General features: G+C 35.7%; 2 long non-coding RNA genes across 2 annotated transcripts in view; both read right to left on the reverse strand.

Moving 5' to 3' along the window:
* LOC127984317 (uncharacterized) overlaps positions 1–5,436 on the reverse strand; it is a 16,013-nt gene extending 10,577 nt beyond the window's left edge. The window contains exon 1 of the long non-coding RNA XR_008160571.1: positions 3,149–5,436. This is a non-coding gene — a long non-coding RNA (uncharacterized LOC127984317). The remainder of the gene's footprint in view (positions 1–3,148) is intronic.
* The window catches only part of LOC127984316 (uncharacterized), a 69,780-nt gene that overhangs the window by 17,112 nt on the left and 38,741 nt on the right, over positions 1–13,927 (reverse strand). Inside the window, exon 4 of the long non-coding RNA XR_008160570.1 lies at positions 5,444–5,497. This is a non-coding gene — a long non-coding RNA (uncharacterized LOC127984316). The remainder of the gene's footprint in view (positions 1–5,443; positions 5,498–13,927) is intronic.

A 13,927-nucleotide genomic window follows, 5' to 3' on the forward strand; every position in this document is an offset into this window, starting at 1 on the left:
GAGAGCTGCTAAAGCCTCTCAAATCCTGCCTGAATCTGATTAGGACAAAAATCACTTTCCCTTAATCCCTCTCCTGGAAATGCACGAATGCAGTGGTAAAAGATGTTTCTTGCAATGATCTGATTTACGGCAATTTGAAACATTCTGCGTTACCACATCAAAAACAAGCGACTGGCTCTTAAGCTCGCCTTCTGGTACAGGAAGCTTTGACTGACTCAGAGTTGCCGAGTGACTGACTGGTTTGAATTTGCAGTAAAATCCTTTATCCCAAAACGAAGGATTTACCAAATTTGTAGATAAAACATTTTGTGTGCAGAATTCCAGATTTTTTTTTTTTTATTTATATACACACCAGAAATTCCAAAATGTTTCTTTAGCAATGAATCAGCATATGAGAAGCATTTATGTGTCTGGAGTCTGGAGTAATGGTTGACGAAAATTCAGCGTTGCTTCGCAGAAATAAATAGCATTTTAAAATACATAAGAACAGAAAACTACATAAGTCCGTTTCTATCAATGAAAAAGTGGTTTTTATCTCACCATTGAGACTTTTTTTTCTTTGAATTGTGAAATAAAAATGCACAATAAAATCAGAATCGCAAAAAAATATATTGATCTCACAAACGCGATACTTTTCTCTCACAATTTAGAAGTGTTTCTCACAATTCTGAGTTTATAGCATGCAATACTGACTTTATAACTCCTAACCGTGAATTTGTATCATGCAATTATAAGAAAAAAACTCAGAACTCCAAGCTTATATCTCGCAATTCTGACTTCATGTCTCAGAACTTTATAATTCGCAATTACAAATTTATATCTCACTATTCTTGCAATTTGCAATTGCAAGTAAAAAAAAAAAAAGTCAGAACTGTGAGAAAATAAAGGTGTCACAATTACCTTTTTTTATTTCTTTTTTTTTTATTCAGTTGTGGAAACAAGCTTCCATAGAAAACAGTTCATTTAAATTGTACACATATTTTGCAATAATACTCGATTTACACTCATAAAAAAATCTGCATTGATGAATATAAGAATTTTTTTTGTTCAAACACATATCCCAAATTTTTTTTGGTAACACTTTAGAATAAGGTTCCATTAGTTAATGTTAGTTAACTACTTTCGTTAACATGAACTAAGCAAGAACAATCCTTCTACAGCATTTATAAATCTTAGTTCATGTTAATTTCAACATTTACTAATGCATTATTTAAATCATAAGTTGTGCTTGTTAACATTAGTTAATGCACTGTGAATTACCATGAACTAACAATGAATAACTGTATTTTCATTAACTAACATTAACGAAGATGAATAAATACAGTAATAAATGTATTATTCATTGTTTGTTCATGTTAATTAATACATTAACTAACATTAACTAATGGAACCTTATTTTAAAGTGTTACCTTTTTTTTTAATAAATAAAAATTGAATTAATACATGATACAGAATGATAATTCCTTAATTTAACTGCATATTTTTTTTTAATAATAAACCGCACTAAACTAAAACATTAAATTGAGAAAAATCATGACAAGAATAATGGTCTCACACATTATGTAGTTGGTGAGACCTAATTGATTTGTTTCTCATGACACCTCACTATTAATTTCACATCTTGTGTTTCTTCCTCGCCATTAGTACAAAGCAACCAAATCAGGCCAGGAGTAGAGGAGACATCACATTTTAGACTGATTGTGAAGCATGTAAGACACAGGTGAAGTTCAGGACAGCCTCTAAACCAGCACAAGACTGACGCGACATGGAGAAAAAAAGAAACTAGTTAAGGAACAGACATGCGCTTCTGTGTTTAAACGTAGAAGAGGAGGTGGGTGGGACAGAAAGAGTCTGGAGAGGATTCCCCTCACCACCCATTGAGTCTGTTAATGCATTTCTCACAAATTAACAAATTTCTGAGAACTCACAAATGAGAAGTCCTCCAACACAACAGACCTGTAATGAGTAACATGTGCTTATTGTTTCATTTCCTTTCTCATTAAATGCATTTGACAGTATCGTGCAAGCAGAAGGGAGGCTTTTTGCTAATTAGTGGTGCTTGTTACACAAATCACTATTACTATTATGCTCACTTGGGGTTAGACATTTACACCTTAGAAAGCACTCAGATTACAAGAGGAACCACTTAGTAACACACTAACATTTACTCATAGCACCCTAGAAACCATAGAAATAGCCTGGCAAACACCCAGAACACCAGCTAGATGTTTTGCAATGAAACTCGTTTTCTTGAAATATGTAAAAACCTAGCTGGTTAGTTTAGGTATCGCAACCTAGTGAATTTATTGTTTCATTCCCATGACAAGAGATTGCATCTGATCACATGGACTTAATTAAATAAATGGAAAGAATTAAATAAATAGTTCACCTCCAAATACAGAATTGATTATATAATGATGTAGTCCTGTTGTTGTTACCTTCCCTTTTAAGACAATCCAGAGCTGAAGGCTTACTTCGAAGAGAGAATATGAGATATTATCACATCCATGAAACTGATGACATCTGTATTTGTGTCACCCTTTTTAAACAACATAGATTTGGTCACAGCAAAAAAATTCTCATATCTCTAGAGTAAACTTTTCGTGCCATCTTTATCTCAGAAGTTTGATGTTCTCTGTCTTGAAACAACAGCATTAACTCTACAAAACAAACAGGGCCTTTTATAGTAAAAAGCAGTGATTTCATTACTCAAAAAAGTAACACTACAGCAGCAACTTAGATCACACTCTAAAATAAATGTTATTCCATTACATTTTTTTAAATGTTATTTTAAGTATTTTATCATAATCACTAAGCTTCAGTGCCACATGTTCCTTCAGAAAACATTCTATTATGATGATTGGGTGCTCAAGAAACATCTCCTATTATTATCAATATTGAAAACTGGTGCTGCGTAATATTTTTGTGGAACCATAAATTTTTTTTTTTTTTTTTTTTTTTTTTTGATGAATAAGAAAGTTTAAAAGAACAATTCTGTGTAATAATATAAAAACCTTTGCGGTCACTTTTGAAAAATTTAATGCATCATCTCATAAAAAGTATTAATTCTTTGTAAAAATCTTACATATAATACTTTGTAATGAAACAACATGCATACATTTTTATGCATGAATAAGTGTCCAAATACCTTTCGATGTTAACAGGTCTCCTCTAACAGTCTCTCTGACTCATCAGATCTTAATTTAGACATAGAAGCAAACTATGAAGTGACTGAGATGTGCCGTCATCCGCCTGCAGATTCCTGTAATTATCACAGCATTATAATCCACATCCTAAACATATCTCACAGCTTATTTTGTGCTCAACACATGGGAATGGGACAGCAGCCAATGTGTTCTCAGTTCTTGGATCTGTAAACGGAGGTTTTATTTGACATGGAGCCCAGTTCATGTATCAAAGAGCCTTAATATGTCCCGTCCCTGTTGTATATTTGTTTCCGTGTTGTTTACAATGAGTCATGAACGGGTTGTGTATGTTACAATGCTTCCCAGCAGTGGTACAAGTCAGACATTATATTCTAACTATAGCTGCTATGTAATATGTGGTCAGACAGTGCTGAATTCAGTGGTCTGTGTTAATAGCATGAGTAAATGTTTACAGAGCTGGCAGCCGTCGGATGGGTGGGCTATCAAACACAGGCCTGGATGTAGAGCAGAATGTCTCATCACGTGCCATGATTCAGACTTTGCAGTGATGAAATTACATTTTCTGTATGTCTCAATTGTTCATACTGAAAATAAATACATTTTGAGGTTGTTCATGAGAATAATTCAACCTAAAATTTAAAAGTTTGGGATAGGTAAGACTTTTCATATTTCTTTAAAGTAGTTTATCGTGCTCATCAAGGCTGCATTAATTTGATCAAAAATACATAAACAGCAATATTTTGAAATATTACTGCAATGTAAAACGAATTTATTCATGCAATGTAAATGTGAGTTTTTAAGCATCATTACTCCAGTCGTACAGTAAGTGTTACGTGATCCTTCAAAAGGCATTCTAATATTTATTTGAATAAATGAACAGCATTTATTTTAAGTAGAATCTTTTCGTAACGGTATATATTACCATTAAAAAGTTTGGGTCAGTATTTATTTTTTCTTTATTTTTTATTTATTGAAATAAATTAGTATTATTAACACAGTAAGATGCTAAATTGATAAAAAGTGATAGTAAAGACTTATATTGTTACATATTCTATCACGTTATATATATATAACGGGGCTCATTTTGCTTTAATTACTGCCTCAATTTGGCGCGGCATGGAGGTGCTCAGTTGTGGTATGGAAGCCCAGGTTTCTTTGACAGTGGCCTTCAGCTCATCTGGATTTTTTGTTCTCTTGTTTCTCATTTTCCTCTTGACAATAGCCCATACTCTGGTGAGTTTTCTGGCCAGTCAAGCACACCAACACCATGGTCATTTAACCAACTTTTGGTACTTTTGGCATTCACCTGGTCAGCAGAAGGAAGCATGAAGTGCTGCAAAATTTCTTTGTAAACGGGTGCAGTGACTTTGTTTTTCAAAAAACACAATGGACCAACACCAGCAGATGACATTGCTCCCAAATCATCACAGACTGTGGAAACTTAACACTGGACTTCAAGCAACTTGGGCTATGAGCTTCTCTACCCATCCTCCAGACTCTAGGACCTTGGTTTCCAAATTGAATACAAAACTTTCTCTCATCTGAAAAGAGGACTTTGGACCACTGGGCAACAGTCCAGTTCTTCTTCTCCTTAGCCCAGGTAAGATGCCTCTGACATTGTCTGTGGTTCAGGAGTGGCTTAACAAGAGGAATTCAACAACTGTAGCCAAATTCCTTGACATGTCTGTATATGCCTTGACCCCAGCCTCAGTCCATTTCTTGTGAAGTTCACTCAAATTCTTGAATCAATTTTGCTTGACAATCCTCAAAAGGCTGTGGTTCTCTCGGTTGGTTGTGCATCTTTTTCTTCCTCACTATTTCCACTCAACTTTCTGTTAACATGCTCAGAAACAGCACTCTGTGAACAGCAAGCTTCTTTGACAATGCATGTTTGTGGCTTACCCTCCTTGTGAAGGGTGTCAATGATTGTCTTCTGGACAACTGTCAGATAAGCAGTCTCCCCCATGATTGTGTAGCCTAGTGAAACAAACTGAGAGACCATTTTCAAGGCTCAGGAAACCTTTGCAGGTGTTTTGAGTTGATTAGCTCATTGGCATGTCACCATTTTCTATTTTTTTTTTTTTTTTTGAGATTGTAATGAGTTTCATTATAAGTTGAATTACTGAATAAATGAACTTTTCCATGACATTCTAATTTATTGAGATGCACCTGTAAATATTCATTTACAATATGATTTAAATAATATATTAAAGGAATAATAAAATAAAACATTATTAAGAAGATGACTGAAAGAATTGAAATATACTTTTGCTTACTCATGGTTGAACTCTTGTGAAGTACATTTCCCACAGATGTATCACGGGACTTTCCTGAAAAACATAAATTACTTCAGTGTGAATATATCTGCACCCTGGACAATAATATTTTAATAATATCTCCCATTGCCCCAGATTCTCAGTTCTTTTAGCACATGTTTTTTGTCATGCACTGACTCTGGACGTAAGAACAAACGCTTTGGTTGACAAGAGGTGAGGAAAGGTGACGCAGAGGAAGGAACATAATAAATCTTTTTAATATTCTCTACTAATGGTAGACTTTTTAAAACAGAGAGAAGCAGAGACGTTCACACCATTTTCACTATAATAACAGGGAAATTATTAAACTGCCATTTTATTTTACTTTGTTTATTTGAAGAGTTTCATTTTCCTTCAGTTGATTCTAGAGACATTTACTGGTTGATTTGCTGCAATATATCTTAAGAATCTGGAACAATCCACTCAGTGCTGATGATTTAAAAACATTATCAAAGTTTTGTTTATATTCAAACAGCTAACGCATACTTGCAGGTCAGAGAGAACAGCCAAGAGTATGATAGCTGTTTAATAGCTGAGCTAATTCATCTGATAAAAAATGGAAGATGCTTTGGATACATTTTATATCAAATGCATAAATGTACATTATTCCACACATTTTGGAAAATGCAGCCACTCATCCAGATGTTATACGTATATATGTACACAATTCCAAAGTATGCATACTACATATTCCAACTAGCATAAGGGCAAATGCATTATACATGCTGCAGTTATTTCAAAGGGTTCTACCTCTGTCGTGAATTATAATGGCAAGGATTCATTAATGTGATTTGAGAAGGAGAAAATGTTCTAAAGATATAGTTTGTTCTCCCACTGTGCCTAGAAATTGCCCTGACACTAAGAAGGATTAAATCCGTTAACAAGTCCTTGCTAATACCATGCAAACTTCAGCGAGCAAAGTTTTTCAAATAGAAGATAAATGCATTAAAGTCATTTAAAGGGGTCATATGATGTTTTTTTAAAGATCATTAATTCATATGAATATGATGACATGCTTTAATGTTCAAAAAACACATTATTTTTCGATTACTGTACATTATTGTAGGTCCTCTAAGACCCGCCTCTTTCTTACAACAATTCATAAAATGCATTGCTGTTCTGATGTAAGTAATCTTAAAGATTCCTAAATGCATCAACATTCGGAAGGCAAAATAAAGTGCATTTGCATTCGCCTAGATACACACAGCATCTCTCTGACATGGCTGTTTCAACACTAACTGCAGTTACTGGAACCACGCCTTCTTTCTTTGCATGAATATTTGGGCGGCATTATGCAAATATTTCCACATAGTGACATAGACGTAGGGGCGTGTTTGAACAAGCTGTTTTAGGGGAAAGGCAGAGTCTTAACTTTGATAAAGAATATCTCTTTGGATTTGAGACTTTAGTCTTTGCAACTTTACAGATCTTCTTTATGCACCAAGAGCTTGTAACACTCCAAAAGAGAAAGAAAGATTGAAATCGCATCATATGACCCCTTTAAAAAACATATTATGAACCATGATCTGTGGATATAGATTATTCTTCAGTTAGAGGCACTTTTTTAATATTTCTAACCTGAAGAAAATAATACATTTAAAATAGGTATTTTAATTTTAAAAAAAGTATTATTTTTAGCAAACATTTCATTAAAACCAGAAAAGTTTCCCAACTGAACAATCAGCCAAATACGTGTTTATGTTTAAGCCATTTCAACATGTTATACATGAAGGAGTTGGTTGCAGATCTGAAACTGATGCTAGGATGATAATTAGTGCTAAGCCTAAGGTCACTATGAAACTGCTCTAATTTAAAAACACTTCACCACCAAGTATCTGCCATACATCTGTTGCCCCTTTCTGTCTTTGTTTTACAGCACAAATGTTTGGCTTCGTATGTCCTTTTTTTCAATAGTCTTGATCACAAATCCATATGGCCATTACTTTATACATACTTTAAACAGGGTGATGGAATTTACAATACAGACTCAAGACATGCACTACATGCACAGTAGTCCATAAAATTCAGATACTACAACATTCCCAATCTCATTAATTACTGTACGCTTGGTATTTCAAGGTGACATTTTTGTCTTTCTTGCAACTAACATTCTGTGGAGTCAAGCCAGTTGTTGTAGCTGATTAACAGGATATTTTTCACATACTTTCTCATATGGGATACTTGTAGACTCTCAGAAACAGAGATTAAGATGCTGGCCTTGTTTTAAGCCGGTGCAGTCACCCAGAACTCCACATTGTGGTTTCAGAGTAACATAAGAAACAAATGTTCATGAGTCATTGCTGCACACTTTCTATATATCAATTAATGTAGCTCTCTACTGTTGCATGACATGGTTTTGATTTTTTCCAATTTAATGCAAGATCTTAAACAGTCAGACAGATAGAAAAAGAGACAGACAGAATGACAGATAGACAGACCGGATGGATGGATGGATAGATGGATAGATATATAAGATAGATAGAGACAGACAATGGGGTACTTTTAAGTCAAAAAGGTATAGACTGATATAAACAGATGGAGACAGACAGATACTTGCACTGCACCATTTCATCTGTTCTCCATCTGTTAGTGATAATAAAGTAGCTTTCGTGCAGGCATGAAGAAGTCCTTTTCAACAGCGACAATCCAAAAGCTGACCGATATTCCACAGTGTTATGGCTTTGCCCACAGCTTTTCCACTGACATCATCAGTATGTTGTTCGCTGGCTTGATAACTCGTAATTGTTTGTTGGTCGGAAATTTAAATAATGGCCTGACCAGGAATATGATCAAATAAAATTGCTAGACTGCAGAATTCTTCAAGCTTTTCGGTCCAAACCAAAGAGACAATTGCATTAGAGAGCGTTTATGTCGTTCCGTTTATCTTGTGCATTTCCATTTGTTTGAAAGGTCAACTGAGGTCAAACGTACACTCAACAGCCTTATGCCACAATACTTAATGATAAAGATCATCATGTACTGAAATTCTTGGTAAATAAGTTTTAAAGTAGAGGAAGACGCAACTTAGAAGGAAGTTAATGTTTTGGTAAACTCCTTTCTGCAAACTTCCGGAGAAGAGGCCTTTGTCTAATTGAGATAGTTCGTGCCCTGGCTGTTTTCCCGGGATAGAGGAAGAGCTCTCCTCTGAGTCCCAGTTACAGGTCATTAGTCTGGATCGGCACCCAGCTCCATAGCATGAGAGACTGACAGCTTAATCCTGCCCGAACCTTTTGTTTTGTGCACCATGTTACTCTTTCATAGATGACTGAGTCACCCCTGCCTGGAGATTAAGTAATTTCTTTAACAACTTGAACAAGTGTCAGATTTACTACTGTCCTCAAGCTTAGACCTTGCCGGGCAGAGCTTGAGAGGCCTGAAGATTGTGTTTTAAGTTGACCTGCGAGGTGACCTAAAGATTACATCAGTGTAAATGAGTTCCAGTAAGAGATAAATTATCGTTTGAGTTAACCGATAATCATTTTTGACAATACAACAATTTAAGAGAAACAGGAACAACAGTGACACAGAAGAGAGGTCATGCATTAGCAGTCATGTACAGTATGTCTTACTTGGTTTTGCTTTTAAGCCATTTCTAAGCATAAAGTACATATTGCAGAATCATGGATGAGGAAATTAAGTTCTACCTGGATCATGGACTTCCAAATCTGTGTCTGTTCATTGCCTAAAATTCTGAAGGACCTGAACATCTGCAAGCTGGTTTAAAGCCCATGTTGCAGGTTAACCACCACTGTCAATTAATTGGTACATAAATCACTCAAGATATGTATATCATTTTTAAAACGTCTCAAAAATGTTCTTAAAGACCAGTTTTTTACATTTTTGGTATTAATGGTTTTTTGTATTTTTTTTTATGCAATTCGGTGATGACGTCACGTTGGGGAGAAGTGGAGAAAAGGTAGCCTCAGTCTAGTATTAGAACAATGGCGACTGACTGGGATAAGAAGAGGTGGCGAGAGCCAACATGTATGATGGCCCACAGTTATATAATTTCAAACCTGCCAGACGGGAGAGGGCAAATGAGGAATTGTCAAGAACTGATGACCATCAAAGCCAATTAAATGCATGGTCTGAGGAGAATGAGTGGAGAGTTGGTGAAGTGTCCTGTTGAGTTGCTATCATTTAGCAACGCAGCAATGAGTCATTGAATAGCACCGAGTGAAAAATCTATGTTTTCCTTATATCTAGAGGCAGTGACCATGACATTAGTTCAGATAAGTACCGGTAACCTTTGTCATAGTGTCGTAGTATTGGTAAACTTTGTCTTTGTCATCTAGAAATAGAAGGCATCATCCTAGCTATATGGGCATTTATAAGCGTTTATCTCTTCCTCCGGTGAAAATGTTGTTGCAAATGTAGCCGCGTGTCTGTTGCTGTGTTTGGCAGGTGCTTATGTGGGCATGCTGTCCCATGGAAACGGTGTTGGAAAGCTTGTGCTGTAGGGAAGTGAGTGCGTTTTGGTCTATCTATCTATCTATCTATCTATCTATCTATCTATCTATCTATCTATCTATCTATCTATTTATCTATTTATCTATAATCTGCGCTATCTGAATTCTATCGTCTACTACACGTCTCTCTAGTCACTCTCAATGCTCTCAAGGCGGGCTTTGGTAAATTCTCTCTCCAAGGTGACGTAATGCAATGCATTGTGGGGGAAAGGAGAATCGTTGCAAACTGCTGTAAGATAGTACCTTTTTTTTCGTATTATATTCCATTTTTTCAAACCCAACAACATAAAATACAATGGATAACACTTTAAATGTTTATTACCAACAAGCAAATTACACAAATTCATTGAAAAATTAACCCTGCAACATGGCCTTTAAGTGATTGAGATTAAATGGCTTGCAAGGATGGGAATTGGGTCTATCCCGTGGTAGTTAATTGGGTGGCAGATCTGAGTTTGCAGTCAGTTGTAGAAAGGGGAGGGGTTTATGCAGTCAAAATTATTGGATAGGTCTTTTTTTGTTTAAGTATCAGCTTCTGATACTATCCTTACATATGCATATAAAATATGCATGAGATTTTGAAGCAAAATAAAGTGCATAAGTCCATCATAAAAAGTTGCTACGGAGGGGTGAATAAAGGCCTCCTGAAGTGAATCCATGCATGTGATATCCATACTTAAAACTTTATAAACAATAATCTCTAGCTTCCACTAACTGCTGCTAACGAGAGAGTGGGTGTAAGTCATATACACCGGAGTAAATCATGAGGCAATTTTAATTTTGGGGCATTTCACCATTCAAATTATTCATAATATGATTTCTGGATTAATACTTTCAGCATTAGCCTAACAAGCAAGAGATTCAATAGAACCAATGGACCATTTTTTGTTGTTATGCACTCTTTACAATGGATAACCAACACACATTCTCTAAACAATCTCTGGCTACACTAGTGCAATACTTGGGTGAGACACATTAGCACTAAAAATAAACTTGGACAAACCAGTTTTCAGGCCTCTGATGGACTTCTCACTGATGAAAACAACTAACTAGTTTTTTTGCCAGGGTTAATGACCTATAACATAGAGATGAAAGAAGCACTGTTTGATCAAGCCATTTCCAAGTTATTTGGCCACGTCTGAGTTGCTTCAAATAATCTGGATCATTATGGTCAATCATGTGTGTTCTGTCATCAGTGATGAACACTGTATCCAGAGAGAAGTTTGCTTGTCCTTCCCGGGTCGCGCAAACGAATGGAACAAAAGTAGCACAGGATTTTTCGCCTGGGAAAATGTGAAGAGCTCACTGAGCACTCAGGCTTCTATACGAACTCTTTTGGGGGCCTCTACTGCTGGCTGTGCTGCCAAAAAAACTGGAATAAAAAGCTCATTCTGCCTCTCACAAACAACCATGGAGGGCCTCCTCTTTCCTCAGAGCCCCTTTAAAGCCTGGCAAATCAAAGTATTTCGCTTTATGAAAAGGCATCAGACTCCAAAGCGTGTTTGGCTCCGGAGACGATGGTTAAAGTTATTAACCAGGCTAATATGCTGGTAAGTATTGTGAGCCATTTAGCATGTTTTTAGCTTTGAAATTGCAGTAACACCTCGCCATATTGCATCTGACACCTTGCCATATCTCTAAAACACCTGAATGAATATTAATATAAAACATAAATATCTATGATACAACACAACAATTTCTTACATATTAAAATAAATAAACAGGCTTTGACAATAAGAAAGAACTGATTGACATTACAAAAAAACTATACATCATATAGTTGTAAAAGCTTTGAGAATCATGGCAACTGACTCCAGAGTAAATCAAGGCAGTTAAGGGGCCATTTATCTTCATGCTCAAATTTTTATATAATTTATCACAGCTGAACACTGAGCTTGTCTGGCTGTTTTCAATTCAGTTTATTTGCTCATTGTTCAGTGGAACTCAATCTATAGAATAAATAATCGAGGTTTTAAAGGGGCATAATAAAGTGGTCTAATTGGTAATGAACTGTATGACCTGCCTTATTTGTTTTCCTGGAATTCACCTCTGCTGGAGCGAGATGTCTGGCTTCGTAGAAGAGCTACACAAGACTAGACGGATATTAGACTGACATTGACCTGTCAATTACCACAAGAACACTCTGAACTCTCTGAAAAAAAAAAAAAAAAAACGGGTTGTTTCTGCTTACTGAGAACGTTCCGCATCTGGCTTTTAGGTTTCCTAAATACATAATATGTATTTAAAATTACAGCTTAAATGAAAGGAATTTTATTTTATTTTTTTTACCTTTTTTTTATCTCAAGCATGCTCTTTTGCTCTTTGTATGCAGACTTTATGGATTAAAACATTTTGGATGTGAGACACATAAAATATTAATATAATTAAAATTAATATATAAATAATAATATAAACTGAATATATAATGAAGTGTTATTATATATGAACATTTATAATAAAAAAAATGTAATATACATTTGAACCCTAAACCCCCATTTGAAACTAACATACATGAATACACACTCACTCACTCACTCACTCACTCGCTCACTCTCTCTCTCTCTCTCTCTCTCTCTCTCTCTCTCTGTAGAAGTGAACACTAAAGGGACCCTTGAAAATCAGAACAGAGCTACTGTCTCTTTTTCAGAACAGGTTGCAGGGGTGCGACGCACGACTCCCATAGGCCCCTGTGTTTAGCCGCTTGTAAAGCCCTGTTAGCCGGACATGCCATTTAGACTGGCATGCTAACTGAAAACAGCACCATTCTCCGGTTCCTAGATTTTAGCCCCCTCCAGAAGTCCCACAACACACGCTGTAATATGCTAACAGCCTGAGAACAGCATTGTTATGTACTGTATGCAGTAAACTTGTACTTTATATCCAATTAAGAACTTTTATATATAGAACCTTGGTGAATTCCCCAACCTCACAGTATTCCATTAGTCTATTGTATGTGACAGGTAGAGGGAATGAATGCAGTACGTATTTGCCAGAATCCCATTTCTTTTAACAGTCTGATTATTTGGTGCTCTTATTTAAATGCTGCTGAGGTCTGCCAGCACATTGCACCTTTTTGCCCTTCCAAACTGGAAAGTGACACTAGAATTACATTCCCGAAAATAACCATTACTCTTCATTCCAGCAATGCATATTACAAATGCAATTGAGACAACCTCCCTGGTGCTTGTGAAATAATGATGCTATATAAAATAATCTTTGTAATTACCTTAAGGGACCTTTTTAGAAACGTTATATCTGTGAATCGTATTGTCATGCATCCACCCATTTCTGCAAATTCTCTTGTTTCATTTCATTTTATGGACTGTTTTGTAATCACTTTGAGTTATGACAGAGTCTTACCTCTAAATTGCATATCGATATACAACTATACTAATGCATGCCACTTGATTTAATTTAAATAACATATTTAATAAAAAAGTACATGTTATTTACATATCTGATCTGTTTAATATAAATTTGTTCAATTAATGATGCATAATGAAAGCCAAAAGTATTCTTACGCCAGAAGTGTAGTGTCTAATCCTTGGAATATCTGAATGCATCACACATGGTATAAACAGTTTGAGAACTACTGATCTAAACAACTTTGAGAATATCTGAAAACATAAACAGGTAAACACTGAGCCATACTGTATGTGATTATTCAAATGTTCCGTTGTGCCGGTCCAACTCTAGTTTGGTTTGTTTGCCTCTTTCAACGAACAAACTAATCCAATTTTCACTGGTTTATAAAGGTAGCATTTTCAGGTTTACAATAAACATTTTTTCTTTCATCTGGGGACCGCAGTTTCGGTTCCATCTCATCACACACAAACACATGTTGTCGCTCAACTTTTCAGTGTTTAAAACCATTGCATTCCTCAAACATCCCTCAAACATGGTGCTGGGGAGTTGTAATGCTTTTCTTTAGCAATTCAGTCTATCATGTGACACATGGGAACCGTTTTTACTGCTG

This window comes from Carassius gibelio, chromosome B20, assembly GCF_023724105.1.
Source record: "Carassius gibelio isolate Cgi1373 ecotype wild population from Czech Republic chromosome B20, carGib1.2-hapl.c, whole genome shotgun sequence".
NCBI classification, from domain to species: domain Eukaryota; kingdom Metazoa; phylum Chordata; class Actinopteri; order Cypriniformes; family Cyprinidae; genus Carassius; species Carassius gibelio.